The sequence below is a fragment of the Mauremys reevesii genome, linkage group 2 (genome assembly GCF_016161935.1).
Source record: "Mauremys reevesii isolate NIE-2019 linkage group 2, ASM1616193v1, whole genome shotgun sequence".
NCBI lineage: Eukaryota > Metazoa > Chordata > Testudines > Geoemydidae > Mauremys > Mauremys reevesii.
The window spans coordinates 227,475,069-227,489,391 of NC_052624.1; the positions used below are offsets into that span (position 1 = coordinate 227,475,069).

Below are 14,323 nucleotides of genomic sequence, written 5' to 3' on the forward strand. Positions count from 1 at the left end.
AGAACACCTCTTTGTTCTTACTGTGGAAAATTACAGCAAAATGGAGTCTGGAGTCACATGGGCAAGTTCCTGCATACTTTGTTGAGTTATAAGGCATATCTGCTGCCTCTCAATGGGTCAATTGTGTAGCTGATGGTCCTTAATGGGCCATCAAGCAGGCTAGGCAGAGCTAATACCAACTTGTCTGGGATGTTTCCCAGAAGCACAGCATAAGTTTGAAATACAGACAGTATAGCCACTATTCATAACTTCAACTACAAAATGACACATGCATACAGACAGCATAATCATAACCAGCCAACCATAACCTTGTCTTAGACACCTTATATGACCCCCTTTACATAAGATTTGGTGCCACTACAGGACCTTGGTTGCAACCATGTTCTGTATGGTCCCAGATTATATCAATAACATCACACCACTTAATCAAACAGTCAACATCTGCCTGGATTTCGGGAGGTAAATGAAGCTCCTCTTCAATTTTAATTAAACTTTCTAGCACACCTGTGTGATTTTTGATTAGGGGGCAACCAGCATCAACTCCTGCGCTCCACCTAGTTTTAGATACAGAGTGAAGAGATATATTCGCAGTGGTCTGCAAAATTTTCCATCTCTCAGGGCTAAGAGCAAATACTTTATAGAGTTTCTGAACATTTCCAAAATATGTTTTTACCTCCACACTGGTTTCAATAGCGTGGGTGCCACAGAGGTTCAGCGTGTGAGCGCTGTATGGAGAAAAATAGGCTTGGGCATTTTCTTCCAAAATTCTTGTCTTTACTCCCTGAAATTTTCCTGACATGCTTGCATCCGAAGAAGTGGGTATTCACCCACAAAAGCTCATGCTGCAAAACGTCTGTTAGTCTATAAGGTGCCACAGGACTCTTTGCTGCTCCTGACATGTTAGAGGATTTTCATATCCCTGCCCTCTGCACCAAGATAGTTCTAAGTCACATTCTTTTAAAAACCTCTTTATCTGTTCTGCTATATCTGTGCCAGTCTTCTTTTCAAAATCTACTAGTTTAACAAATCTTTCATGCACATCCCAATTTCCGCTTTTTTGCATCACATATCTGAGAATAAAAACTAACTGCTCTGTGTGTGAAAATCAAGTGTACCATCAACAACAATGCTGAAATATCGGGCTTTTCTTACCTCTTCAAGAATAGAGTTTAAAACTTTCTCCCCACACAGTTTCAAGAACTCATTCTGACTACACCATGACAGGTAGTGAGCCTGCATTCTTCTACCAGACTCTCTGCATTGAGCTACCATTTCTAGATGTTTTTCACCTCAGTATTGTACCTGCCCACAAGCTTCAGCGTTGACAAGAAAAGCCCACAGTCATCATAATCAACAGTAGAATGGTTACCATGAAATGGCAGATTGTTCTTTGCTAGGAAAAGAACTACATCAACAACAGCAGTTAATATTTTATGCCATTTTTCCTTCTCCTGTTTAATACTATGCTGTAATGCTTCATCAATGCCTCTTTTATCACTGTGTGTCTGAAATAATTCTTTCCACTTAATGTAATTGCTCAAATGTAAAGTGTTTTCTTCATGACTCTTGATTTTTCGTAAATCATTTTCCAATTATTGGCAATTCCACCTTTGACAAATTTTGAATGATGTAATTGGTTAGTTTGAGTTTCACTTCTGTAGAGACTGCAAGGAAAACAAAATATTGCTGCAGCATGTTTACTCCACACCATTCAGTCTCTTTCAATACATTCACCATTACTCAGATGTTTAGAAAAAACTGTTATTGGCAATTTCCTGCCAAAAGAATCACAAGGAAAGTTTTCGGCCTTATGTGGTGGACCCTTCAATACAATAAGATCTCTTTTCTTTATATCTAGGTACTTCCAAGAGGCTGGGTCATTACTGCACAACTCTTCTTCGTCATTCCCATCTACAGCAGCAGGACTAGTTGACTGTACCAAAAAAACCAGGAGTACTTGTGGCACCTTAAAGACTAACAAATTTATTTAAGCATGAGCTTTCGTGAGCTACAGCTCACTTCTTCGGATGCATAGAATGGAACACACAGACAGGGGATATTTATACATACAGAGAACATGAAAAGGTGGAAGTATGCATACCAACAGGCAGAGTCTAATCAATTGAGATGAGCTATCGTTAGCAGGAGGAAAAAAACTTTTTGAAGTGATAATTAAGATGGCCTATAGAAGGTGTGAGGAGAACTTAACATAGGGAAATAGATTCAATTGGTGTAATGACCCAACCATTCCCAGTCTTTGTTTAACCCACAGTTAATAGTATCTAGTTTGCATATTAATTCAAGTTCAGCAGTTTCTCTTTGGAGTCTGTAGAAGCAGCAAAGAATCCTGTGGCACCTTATAGACTAACAGAAGTTTTGCAGCATGAGCTTTCGTGGGTGAATACCCACTTCTTCGGATGCAAGTCTGTTTTTGAAGTTTTTTTGTTGCAAAATTGCCACCTTCAAGTCTGTCACTGAGTGGTTAGAGAGGTTGAAGTGTTCTCCCACTGGTTTTTGAATGTTATGATTCCTGATGTCAGATTTGTGTCCATTTATTCTTTTGCGTAGAGACTGTCCGGTTTGGCCAATGTACATGGCAGAGGGGCATTGCTGGCCAGTTTCTCAGTTATAGCAGTGTTACCACTGTGTTCTCCATTGTCTATCCAAACAGGCTGGATTTCATTCTCTTCCTCCGCAAGAACCATAACATTGTTTTCTGAATGTGGTAATATTTTGGATTCCTCACAGACCTCCTTTTCTTTTTCTCTTACAACACCACTTTCACTTCCCACCTCTGAAGAGCATTGAATGTCAGCATCGCTCAATTCAGTCAACTGACTTGACTTGGATTGTGCCTGAAGAAATTTGTGAAGAGTTATTTTTCTCTTTTCTTCTTGCCTCTGTCTAGCTTTCTTCTGCTTTCTCTCCTCAAATCCTGAAAGATATGTACGTTTCATTTTTCTAACCCCTACGATCATTGAATATGCAATGATACCTGCAAACAAATTAATTCCCTTGGTATCTTTCATTTTGTTAGGTAGTGTGACGCTGTATCCCATAATGCTTTATGGGAATATGACCTATCTGGAATATGATCTACTGAATCTATCTATGCTACATATGCTATATAACATAACTATATAAAGGTTATGATCTACTGAATCTATTAATCCTATCTGCATGCATGTATCATTTTTGTATTTGAAGTTAAATAAATATTGGCTGTGTACTGGCTTGATTTCTAAATAGCCTTAGTAAAGCATTTGGTCAGTTCCTGGAGAAAGGAATGTTGAAGTAAAGTACCTAATCAAGAGACACTTAAAGGACAATGAATCTTGGAATGCTCCAATCATATAAGAAGTCTACTTGAGGACTTTCAAGGAAGCATGTAAACAATGGATGCTACCTGTAAAAACTGTGAGTCGTGCATGGATATGTGACTTGTCCACGTAACTCCTAAATTCCATCTTGGAGCTGGACTGTGCATAAGAGTGAGTGGGGGGTCTCCACACACAAGAAAAACTCTTTTTAAACCCCTGGGAGACACCTCCATAGTGGTCTTCAGCTGGCTAAAGAGAGAGCCTCCCTACTCCCCTCCCCCCCTCCAGGATATTTGAAAGAAATACCCCCCCCCCCCCACGATACTTGAAAGAAACTGGAACTGGACAGTGTGCAAGGGGTGTGAGTGATTGCTGGACCCAGGCTAAAAGGAGATTAGTCGGTAAAGGGGAGCATTCTGGAACTGGTGAGGATCCTTTCTGTATTCAGTTTGATTAGACATAGATTTGCGCATTTTATATTATTTGGCTTGGTGACTTACTTTGTTCCGTCTGTTACTACTTGGAACCACTTAAATCCTACTTTCTGCATTTAATAAAATCACTTTTTACTTATTAATTAACTCAGTATGTATTAATACCTGGGGGAGCAAACAACTGTGCATATCTCTCTATTAGTGTTATATAGGGCAGACAATTTATGAGTTTACCCTGTATAAACTGTATACAGGATAAAACGGATTTATTTTGGTTTAGACCCCACTGGGAGTTGGGCATCTGAGTGTTAAAAACAGGAACACTGCTGTTAGCTGCTTTCAGGTAAACCTGCAGCTTTGGGGCAAGTAATTCGGACCCTGGAGTAGTGTGAGGGAGCGGTTGCATTTCTTTCGGATTGGGGCTTTTGTCCATCCCATTTGTAGAGCTGGGATTTCTTTGGGCAACCGTGATTGCACATAGCGTGTGAAAGGCTTCTGGAGGAGAATTGCTCCGAGCCCGATCTGGGGGAAGTTCTGGCAAGGAGCTGCCGGGCTGCCCGTAGCTAATCTGAAGTTTTGCTGTCGTCGAGCTGTGCGCTGACAAGGCGGGCAGGGAGGCAACTCGTCCCCTTTCCTTTGCAGTTTTTGCGCTTCTTGTTGTCATGACCGGAGGCGTTAGGTATGGGTGGGTGTGCAAGGCCGGGGGGGGACGTGTGTGAGTTTCTCGGGGATGGTCTCTGGAAAGGTGTATTTTGTTGAAAGGCAAGAAAGGGGAGCAGCGTAGTTTGCTCTGTCCCGTGTCCTTGTTGAGTGGAGGTCCTTTCCAAGGTGCTGTGCAAGCGTAAAGGTAACTTGTTTTGCGGTGTGAAGAGTTGTCTGGATGGGGTTTGCGCCGAGTTGACTGGGCGTGTCAGAGGCGGGAGGCTGCCTCCCTCTGGTGTGGGGAATTAGCTCAAATGGTAGAGCGCTTGCTTAGCATGCGAGAGGTAGCAGGATCGATGCCTGCATTCTCCAAGTGGCTGCTCTTTGCTCCCATCGCTTCTTTCTTTTTTCACCCTCACCCGCTTGCCCCCAGATACAGCATTTATGTGTGCGCGGAAAGGAGCGTGCCGGTTGGCTCTTGGGTTTGCGGTAAGCCTTTTGTCCTGAGGGAGCACAAGGGTCAGCTTCTCTTTCGGGAGAGTGTGCGTCTGAGTTCTTTCCTTTTGTGAGCCTCTTTGTGTTTTGTTTTTCCCGAGGTAGGCGTGGGACTGGGAGGGTGTGAAAGGGTAGGAGAGGGAATGGGTCAATTATTGGGGAAGGGGAAGGGAAATGGCCTGAGAAAATGTGGTGGTGGTTTTAAAGGCCCCTTTGGAGCCAGGCAGGAGGCTCCAGCGTGGGACCCTTTTCCCGTTGCGCCATCGTTCCTATTCCGGGTGGGAATCAGGGCTGGGGTCCCAGCGGTGTGGTGCGCGTGCTTGTGACAATGGCGGGCCCCTCGTGGGTCAGCGGGAGGAGGCGGCGTCCCGGCTAGCAGGCAGGGCTAGCGTCGCGCCGCCTGGCATTCCGTTCTTCCCTCGCGGCGTTGTCTTCGTGCCGTGCCTGTTAGGGAGCCTTTGAGCGGTATATGTGTGCGGGCTTCCCGTTGGGTGAATTGAGGGTAGACGAGGCGGCTACCCAGCCCCCGGGGCAGGCGTGAGGATGAAGGGTTAGGTGTGTGTCGCTTATTCCTTTCAAGGGCTGGGTGCGGGGAAGCCTCTGATGAGCAGTTAGTGCCAGTGGCACTTGTGCCTGACGCCTTGAGTCCCGGGGGCCATTTGTGCCTCGCTTCCTTCGATAGCTCAGTTGGTAGAGCGCAGGACTGTAGGCTTACTTTGTCAGGGAATCCTTAGGTCGCTGGTTCGACTCCGGCTCGAAGGGCTTGGCTTTCCTTCTCTTTGTTACCCGCTTTTCTCTACAGCTCCTACTGCCGACTTTTTCTCCATTTGGGCGAGACTGGCCGCTGGAAATCTGCTGCATGTAAAGCACCATTTGCCACTTCTTTCATCTACCACACCCGCTTCCAAGTACCTAGGCCACAGTTTAGGCCTCTGTAGGCAGAGTTCCTTTTTCTTCGCCCTCCCGCACTCACAGCGTGGACATCTAGCTATGGATCTCAGACTTCAGAAGTGCCATTTCTCCCCCTGGTAGCGGGGCGCCTTTGTCCTAAAAGAGACCGGCCGTAGCTATGTCCCCAAGCTGTCTTCGGTGTTTTTTTGCTTGGGAGAGAGGTGCCGGGCGGTGGGGGTGGGGCGACACCTAGATTCTGGTGGCAGGGAGGAGAGGAACGTAGGGGGAAAAGGAAAGGCCCTTTAGCGGCTGAGAGTCCCTTGTCCTTCAGGCTCAACCTTTTGTGTGCGCTGTTGACGGTGGGCTATTACGCTCAACGTTGTAGCAATGTGTGGGTTTCAGTAGTTCGCTCTCTTTGTCCATCTTTCCTGAGCGTCATAGAGCTCAGTTGATGGAGTAGTGTGAGTAGGGAGCGGTTGCATTTCTTTCGGTTTGGGGCTTTTGTCCATCCCATTTGTAGAGCTGGGATTTCTTTGGGCAACCGTGATTGCACATAGCGTGTGAAAGGCTTCTGGCGGAGAATTGCTCGAGCCCGATCTGGGGAATTTCTGGCAAGGAGCTGCCGGGCTGCCCGTAGCTAATCTGAAGTTTTGCTGTCGTCGAGCTGTGCGCCGACAAGGCGGGCAGGAGGCAACTCGTCCCCTTTCCTTTGCAGTTTTGCGCTTCTTGTTGTCATGACCGGAGGCGTTAGGTATGGGTGGGTGTGCAAGGCGGGGACGTGTGTGAGTTTCTCGGGATGGTCTCTGGAAAGGTATATTTTGTTGAAAGGCAAGAAAGGGGAGCAGCGTAGTTTGCTCTGTCCCGTGTCCTTGTTGAGTGGAGGTCCTTTCCAAGGTGCTGTGCAAGCGTAAAGGTAACTTGTTTTGCGGTGTGAAGAGTTGTCTGGATGGGGTTTGCGCCGAGTTGACTGGGCATGTCAGAGGCGGGAGGCTGCCTCCCCCAGGTGTGGGGAATTAGCTCAAATGGTAGAGCGCTCGCTTAGCATGCGAGAGGTAGCAGGATCGATGCCTGCATTCTCCAAGTGGCTGCTCTTTGCTCCCATCGCTTCTTTCTTTTTTCACCCTCACCCGCTTGCCCCCAGATACAGCATTTATGTGTGCGCGGTGTCGAAGAAAAACTCAGTTCTCACTTTTTGTTTGGATGCAGCAAAATCAAATACTTTATTATTTCTCCAGTAATTGGCTTGCTATGAGGGAGAGAGTGCCATAGGACACAGGGTCCTGGACAGGTCTCTCAACTCTCAAACAATCATAGCAAGCCTTTATACCTTTACAGACAATTTCTTAGTACACAGACAGTAAAACAACAGCAATACATGGCATATTGTTTATACATGTTTTCCTCCTATCTCACTAGAAAAACAAGACTGCAAGACTGCACATTGCAAGGTCAGAATAACTTTCACACACCCACTCTGTCTTGTTACATTATCTTGCTTCCTCACGTCACCAGGGTCACAGTTAACCTTAACTCATACAACTAACATTCAGCAACATTCGGTAGATCTCTTTAAAACACCCAATTATTTACTGGCTTCCACCTTGTACTTTTGTTACAACAACATTTCAAACATTTCAAATCTTAATTTGCATCAAACCATGGATATCAGATTCTGCAACAAATATGTCAATCTTAGGGTTTTCATGGGATGTAATGACAATGCATGATCAAACATGAAAAGGTATTGCTATCTTTTACAATATTTACAATAATAAACAACAACAATATGAGCAGTTAGTGCCAGTGGCACTTGTGCCTGACGCCTTGAGTCCTGGGGCCATTTGTGCCTCGCTTCCTTGATAGCTCACTTGGTAGAGCGCAGGACTGTAGGCTTACTTTGTCAGGGAATCCTTAGGTCGCTGGTTTGACTCGGCTCGAAGGCTTGGCTTTCCTTCTCTTTGTTACCCGCTTTTCTCTACAGCTCCTACTGCCGACTTTTTCTCCATTTGGGCGAGACTGGCCGCTGGAAATCTGCTGCATGTAAAGCACCATTTGCCACTTCTTTCATCTACCACACCCGCTTCCAAGTACCTAGGCCACAGTTTAGGCCTCTGTAGGCAGAGTTCCTTTTTCTTCGCCCTCCCGCACTCACAGCGTGGACATCTAGCTATGGATCTCAGACTTCAGAAGTGCCATTTCTCCCCCTGGTATCGGGGCGCCTTTGTCCTAAAAGAGACCGGCCGTAGCTATGTCCCCAAGCTGTCTTCGGTGTTTTTTTGCTTGGGAGAGAGGTGCCGGGCGGTGGGGGTGGGGCGACACCTAGATTCTGGTGGCAGGGAGGAGAGGAACGTAGGGGGAAAAGGAAAGGCCCTTTAGCGGCTGAGAGTCCCTTGTCCTTCAGGCTCAACCTTTTGTGTGCGCTGTTGACGGTGGGCTATTACGCTCAACGTTGTAGCAATGTGTGGGTTTCAGTAGTTCGCTCTCTCTTTGTCCATCTTTCCTGAGCGTCATAGAGCTCAGTTGATGGAGTAGTGTGAGTAGGGAGCGGTTGCATTTCTTTCGGTTTGGGGCTTTTGTCCATCCCATTTGTAGAGCTGGGATTTCTTTGGGCAACCGTGATTGCACATAGCGTGTGAAAGGCTTCTGGCGGAGAATTGCTCCGAGCCCGATCTGGGGGAATTTCTGGCAAGGAGCTGCCGGGCTGCCCGTAGCTAATCTGAAGTTTTGCTGTCGTCGAGCTGTGCGCCGACAAGGCGGGCAGGGAGGCAACTCGTCCCCTTTCCTTTGCAGTTTTTGCGCTTCTTGTTGTCATGACCGGAGGCGTTAGGTATGGGTGGGTGTGCAAGGCCGGGGGGGGACGTGTGTGAGTTTCTCGGGGATGGTCTCTGGAAAGGTGTATTTTGTTGAAAGGCAAGAAAGGGGAGCAGCGTAGTTTGCTCTGTCCCGTGTCCTTGTTGAGTGGAGGTCCTTTCCAAGGTGCTGTGCAAGCGTAAAGGTAACTTGTTTTGCGGTGTGAAGAGTTGTCTGGATGGGGTTTGCGCCGAGTTGACTGGGCGTGTCAGAGGCGGGAGGCTGCCTCCCAGGTGTGGGAATTAGCTCAAATGGTAGAGCGCTTAGCATGCGAGAGGTAGCAGGATCGATGCCTGCATTCTCCAAGTGGCTGCTCTTTGCTCCCATCGCTTCTTTCTTTTTTCACCCTCACCCGCTTGCCCCCAGATACAGCATTTATGTGTGCGCGGAAAGGAGCGTGCCGGTCGGCTCTTGGCTTTGCGGTAAGCCTTTTGTCCTGAGGGAGCACAAGGGTCAGCTTCTCTTTCGGGAGAGTGTGCGTCTGAGTTCTTTCCTTTTGTGAGCCTCTTTGTGTTTTGTTTTTCCCGAGGTAGGCGTGGGACTGGGAGGGTGTGAAAGGGTAGGAGAGGGAATGGGTCAATTATTGGGGAAGGGGAAGGGAAATGGCCTGAGAAAATGTGGTGGTGGTTTTAAAGGCCCCTTTGGAGCCAGGCAGGAGGCTCCAGCGTGGGACCCTTTTCCCGTTGCGCCATCGTTCCTATTCCGGGTGGGAATCAGGGCTGGGGTCCCAGCGGTGTGGTGCGCGTGCTTGTGACAATGGCGGGCCCCTCGTGGGTCAGCGGGAGGAGGCGGCGTCCCGGCTAGCAGGCAGGGCTAGCGTCGCGCCGCCTGGCGTTCCGTTCTTCCCTCGCGGCGTTGTCTTCGTGCCGTGCCTGTTAGGGAGCCTTTGAGCGGTATATGTGTGCGGGCTTCCCGTTGGGTGAATTGAGGGTAGACGAGGCGGCTACCCAGCCCCCGGGGCAGGCGTGAGGATGAAGGGTTAGGTGTGTGTCGCTTATTCCTTTCAAGGGCTGGGTGCGGGGAAGCCTCTGATGAGCAGTTAGTGCCAGTGGCACTTGTGCCTGACGCCTTGAGTCCTGGGGGCCATTTGTGCCTCGCTTCCTTCGATAGCTCAGTTGGTAGAGCGCAGGACTGTAGGCTTACTTTGTCAGGGAATCCTTAGGTCGCTGGTTCGACTCCGGCTCGAAGGACTTGGCTTTCCTTGTCTTTGTTACCCGCTTTTCTCTACAGCTCCCACTGCCGACTTTTTCTCCATTTGGGCGAGACTGGCCGCTGGAAATCTGCTGCATGTAAAGCACCATTTGCCACTTCTTTCATCTACCACACCCGCTTCCAAGTACCTAGGCCACAGTTTAGGCCTCTGTAGGCAGAGTTCCTTTTTCTTCGCCCTCCCGCACTCACAGCGTGGACATCTAGCTATGGATCTCAGACTTCAGAAGTGCCATTTCTCCCCCTGGTAGCGGGGCGCCTTTGTCCTAAAAGAGACCGGCCGTAGCTATGTCCCCAAGCTGTCTTCGGTGTTTTTTTGCTTGGGAGAGAGGTGCCGGGCGGTGGGGGTGGGGCGACACCTAGATTCTGGTGGCAGGGAGGAGAGGAACGTAGGGGGAAAAGGAAAGGCCCTTTAGCGGCTGAGAGTCCCTTGTCCTTCAGGCTCAACCTTTTGTGTGCACTGTTGACGGTGGGCTATTACGCTCAACGTTGTAGCAATGTGTGCGTTTCAGTAGTTCGCTCTCTCTTTGTCCATCTTTCCTGAGCGTCATAGAGCTCAGTTGATGGAGTAGTGTGAGTAGGGAGCGGTTGCATTTCTTTCGGTTTGGGGCTTTTGTCCATCCCATTTGTAGAGCTGGGATTTCTTTGGGCAACCGTGATTGCACATAGCGTGTGAAAGGCTTCTGGCGGAGAATTGCTCCGAGCCCGATCTGGGGGAATTTCTGGCAAGGAGCTGCCGGGCTGCCCGTAGCTAATCTGAAGTTTTGCTGTCGTCGAGCTGTGCGCCGACAAGGCGGGCAGGGAGGCAACTCGTCCCCTTTCCTTTGCAGTTTTTGCGCTTCTTGTTGTCATGACCGGAGGCGTTAGGTATGGGTGGGTGTGCAAGGCCGGGGGGGGACGTGTGTGAGTTTCTCGGGGATGGTCTCTGGAAAGGTGTATTTTGTTGAAAGGCAAGAAAGGGGAGCAGCGTAGTTTGCTCTGTCCCGTGTCCTTGTTGAGTGGAGGTCCTTTCCAAGGTGCTGTGCAAGCGTAAAGGTAACTTGTTTTGCGGTGTGAAGAGTTGTCTGGATGGGGTTTGCGCCGAGTTGACTGGGCGTGTCAGAGGCGGGAGGCTGCCTCCCCCAGGTGTGGGGAATTAGCTCAAATGGTAGAGCGCTCGCTTAGCATGCGAGAGGTAGCAGGATCGATGCCTGCATTCTCCAAGTGGCTGCTCTTTGCTCCCATCGCTTCTTTCTTTTTTCACCCTCACCCGCTTGCCCCCAGATACAGCATTTATGTGTGCGCGGAAAGGAGCGTGCCGGTCGGCTCTTGGCTTTGCGGTAAGCCTTTTGTCCTGAGGGAGCACAAGGGTCAGCTTCTCTTTCGGGAGAGTGTGCGTCTGAGTTCTTTCCTTTTGTGAGCCTCTTTGTGTTTTGTTTTTCCCGAGGTAGGCGTGGGACTGGGAGGGTGTGAAAGGGTAGGAGAGGGAATGGGTCAATTATTGGGGAAGGGGAAGGGAAATGGCCTGAGAAAATGTGGTGGTGGTTTTAAAGGCCCCTTTGGAGCCAGGCAGGAGGCTCCAGCGTGGGACCCTTTTCCCGTTGCGCCATCGTTCCTATTCCGGGTGGGAATCAGGGCTGGGGTCCCAGCGGTGTGGTGCGCGTGCTTGTGACAATGGCGGGCCCCTCGTGGGTCAGCGGGAGGAGGCGGCGTCCCGGCTAGCAGGCAGGGCTAGCGTCGCGCCGCCTGGCGTTCCGTTCTTCCCTCGCGGCGTTGTCTTCGTGCCGTGCCTGTTAGGGAGCCTTTGAGCGGTATATGTGTGCGGGCTTCCCGTTGGGTGAATTGAGGGTAGACGAGGCGGCTACCCAGCCCCCGGGGCAGGCGTGAGGATGAAGGGTTAGGTGTGTGTCGCTTATTCCTTTCAAGGGCTGGGTGCGGGGAAGCCTCTGATGAGCAGTTAGTGCCAGTGGCACTTGTGCCTGACGCCTTGAGTCCTGGGGGCCATTTGTGCCTCGCTTCCTTCGATAGCTCAGTTGGTAGAGCGCAGGACTGTAGGCTTACTTTGTCAGGGAATCCTTAGGTCGCTGGTTTGACTCCAGCTCGAAGGACTTGGCTTTCCTTGTCTTTGTTACCTGCTTTTCTCTACAGCTCCCACTGCCGACTTTTTCTCCATTTGGGCGAGACTGGCCGCTGGAAATCTGCTGCATGTAAAGCACCATTTGCCACTTCTTTCATCTACCACACCCGCTTCCAAGTACCTAGGCCACAGTTTAGGCCTCTGTAGGCAGAGTTCCTTTTTCTTCGCCCTCCCGCACTCACAGCGTGGACATCTAGCTATGGATCTCAGACTTCAGAAGTGCCATTTCTCCCCCTGGTAGCGGGGCGCCTTTGTCCTAAAAGAGACCGGCCGTAGCTATGTCCCCAAGCTGTCTTCGGTGTTTTTTTGCTTGGGAGAGAGGTGCCGGGCGGTGGGGGTGGGGCGACACCTAGATTCTGGTGGCAGGGAGGAGAGGAACGTAGGGGGAAAAGGAAAGGCCCTTTAGCGGCTGAGAGTCCCTTGTCCTTCAGGCTCAACCTTTTGTGTGCGCTGTTGACGGTGGGCTATTACGCTCAACGTTGTAGCAATGTGTGCGTTTCAGTAGTTCGCTCTCTCTTTGTCCATCTTTCCTGAGCGTCATAGAGCTCAGTTGATGGAGTAGTGTGAGTAGGGAGCGGTTGCATTTCTTTCGGTTTGGGGCTTTTGTCCATCCCATTTGTAGAGCTGGGATTTCTTTGGGCAACCGTGATTGCACATAGCGTGTGAAAGGCTTCTGGCGGAGAATTGCTCCGAGCCCGATCTGGGGGAATTTCTGGCAAGGAGCTGCCGGGCTGCCCGTAGCTAATCTGAAGTTTTGCTGTCGTCGAGCTGTGCGCCGACAAGGCGGGCAGGGAGGCAACTCGTCCCCTTTCCTTTGCAGTTTTTGCGCTTCTTGTTGTCATGACCGGAGGCGTTAGGTATGGGTGGGTGTGCAAGGCCGGGGGGGGGGGGGGGACGTGTGTGAGTTTCTCGGGGATGGTCTCTGGAAAGGTGTATTTTGTTGAAAGGCAAGAAAGGGGAGCAGCGTAGTTTGCTCTGTCCCGTGTCCTTGTTGAGTGGAGGTCCTTTCCAAGGTGCTGTGCAAGCGTAAAGGTAACTTGTTTTGCGGTGTGAAGAGTTGTCTGGATGGGGTTTGCGCCGAGTTGACTGGGCGTGTCAGAGGCGGGAGGCTGCCTCCCCCAGGTGTGGGGAATTAGCTCAAATGGTAGAGCGCTCGCTTAGCATGCGAGAGGTAGCAGGATCGATGCCTGCATTCTCCAAGTGGCTGCTCTTTGCTCCCATCGCTTCTTTCTTTTTTCACCCTCACCCGCTTGCCCCCAGATACAGCATTTATGTGTGCGCGGAAAGGAGCATGCCGGTCGGCTCTTGGCTTTGCGGTAAGCCTTTTGTCCTGAGGGAGCACAAGGGTCAGCTTCTCTTTCGGGAGAGTGTGCGTCTGAGTTCTTTCCTTTTGTGAGCCTCTTTGTGTTTTGTTTTTCCCGAGGTAGGCGTGGGACTGGGAGGGTGTGAAAGGGTAGGAGAGGGAATTGGTCAATTATTGGGGAAGGGGAAGGGAAATGGCCTGAGAAAATGTGGTGGTGGTTTTAAAGGCCCCTTTGGAGCCAGGCAGGAGGCTCCAGCATGGGACCCTTTTCCCGTTGCGCCATCGTTCCTATTCCGGGTGGGAATCAGGGCTGGGGTCCCAGCGGTGTGGTGCGCGTGCTTGTGACAATGGCGGGCCCCTCGTGGGTCAGCGGGAGGAGGCGGCATCCCGGCTAGCAGGCAGGGCTAGCGTCGCGCCGCCTGGCGTTCCGTTCTTCCCTCGCGGCGTTGTCTTTGTGCCGTGCCTGTTAGGGAGCCTTTGAGCGGTATATGTATGCGGGCTTCCCGTTGGGTGAATTGAGGGTAGACGAAGCGGCTACCCAGCCCCCGGGGCAGGCGTGAGGATGAAGGGTTAGGTGTGTGTCGCTTATTCCTTTCAAGGGCTGGGTGCGGGGAAGCCTCTGATGAGCATCATCTGCTACAACCACTTCATTAGCAGGCACACATGCAGTGCGAAGGCTACCAAGTGTGTAGTCCCAGACTTAGAAGGCAGAACATTGTAACAAGTAGATCTGGCCTTAGTATATGTGGGTGGGCTTGTGAAACAGTTTTTTGCCATCTCCTCTCTGCTACAATGTAACTGACTCCTGTCCACCGTTATCAGACCATTGCACACAGGGCCAGCCTGCAGATTTAAAGGAGGGTTAGCTAGATGGTTCTTTTGGGCTACATTTTAAAAGTAACTTATTTATTTCACCTAAAATGTGTTTAGGGTGGCATCGTAAGTTCCCTCAAACTCCTGCTGTGGAAGTAGAGCCCTTACTTCTTGCCACCTTACCATCAAAGGCCTATTAAGAAGAGGCTCCTGTGAGCCACTTCTGCCTCATCAGTGAGTTTCTACTAAA

The 14,323-nt window shown here is 50.0% G+C and overlaps 1 protein-coding gene and 6 non-coding genes across 11 annotated transcripts in view; all 7 read left to right on the forward strand.

Moving 5' to 3' along the window:
- The window catches only part of TRIM55 (tripartite motif containing 55), a 74,611-nt gene that overhangs the window by 7,043 nt on the left and 53,245 nt on the right, over nucleotides 1–14,323 (forward strand). The window lies entirely within an intron of this gene.
- On the forward strand, nucleotides 5,564–5,653 carry TRNAY-GUA. The gene is given in 2 exon segments: nucleotides 5,564–5,600; nucleotides 5,618–5,653. It is a non-coding gene; the product is annotated as a tRNA-Tyr (tRNA).
- TRNAA-AGC lies at nucleotides 6,790–6,862 on the forward strand. Its single transcript has one exon. It is a non-coding gene; the product is annotated as a tRNA-Ala (tRNA).
- TRNAY-GUA lies at nucleotides 9,733–9,822 on the forward strand. Its single transcript is given in 2 exon segments — nucleotides 9,733–9,769; nucleotides 9,787–9,822. It is a non-coding gene; the product is annotated as a tRNA-Tyr (tRNA).
- On the forward strand, nucleotides 10,971–11,043 carry TRNAA-AGC. Its single transcript has one exon. It is a non-coding gene; the product is annotated as a tRNA-Ala (tRNA).
- TRNAY-GUA lies at nucleotides 11,839–11,928 on the forward strand. Its single transcript is given in 2 exon segments — nucleotides 11,839–11,875; nucleotides 11,893–11,928. It is a non-coding gene; the product is annotated as a tRNA-Tyr (tRNA).
- TRNAA-AGC lies at nucleotides 13,084–13,156 on the forward strand. The gene has a single exon. It is a non-coding gene; the product is annotated as a tRNA-Ala (tRNA).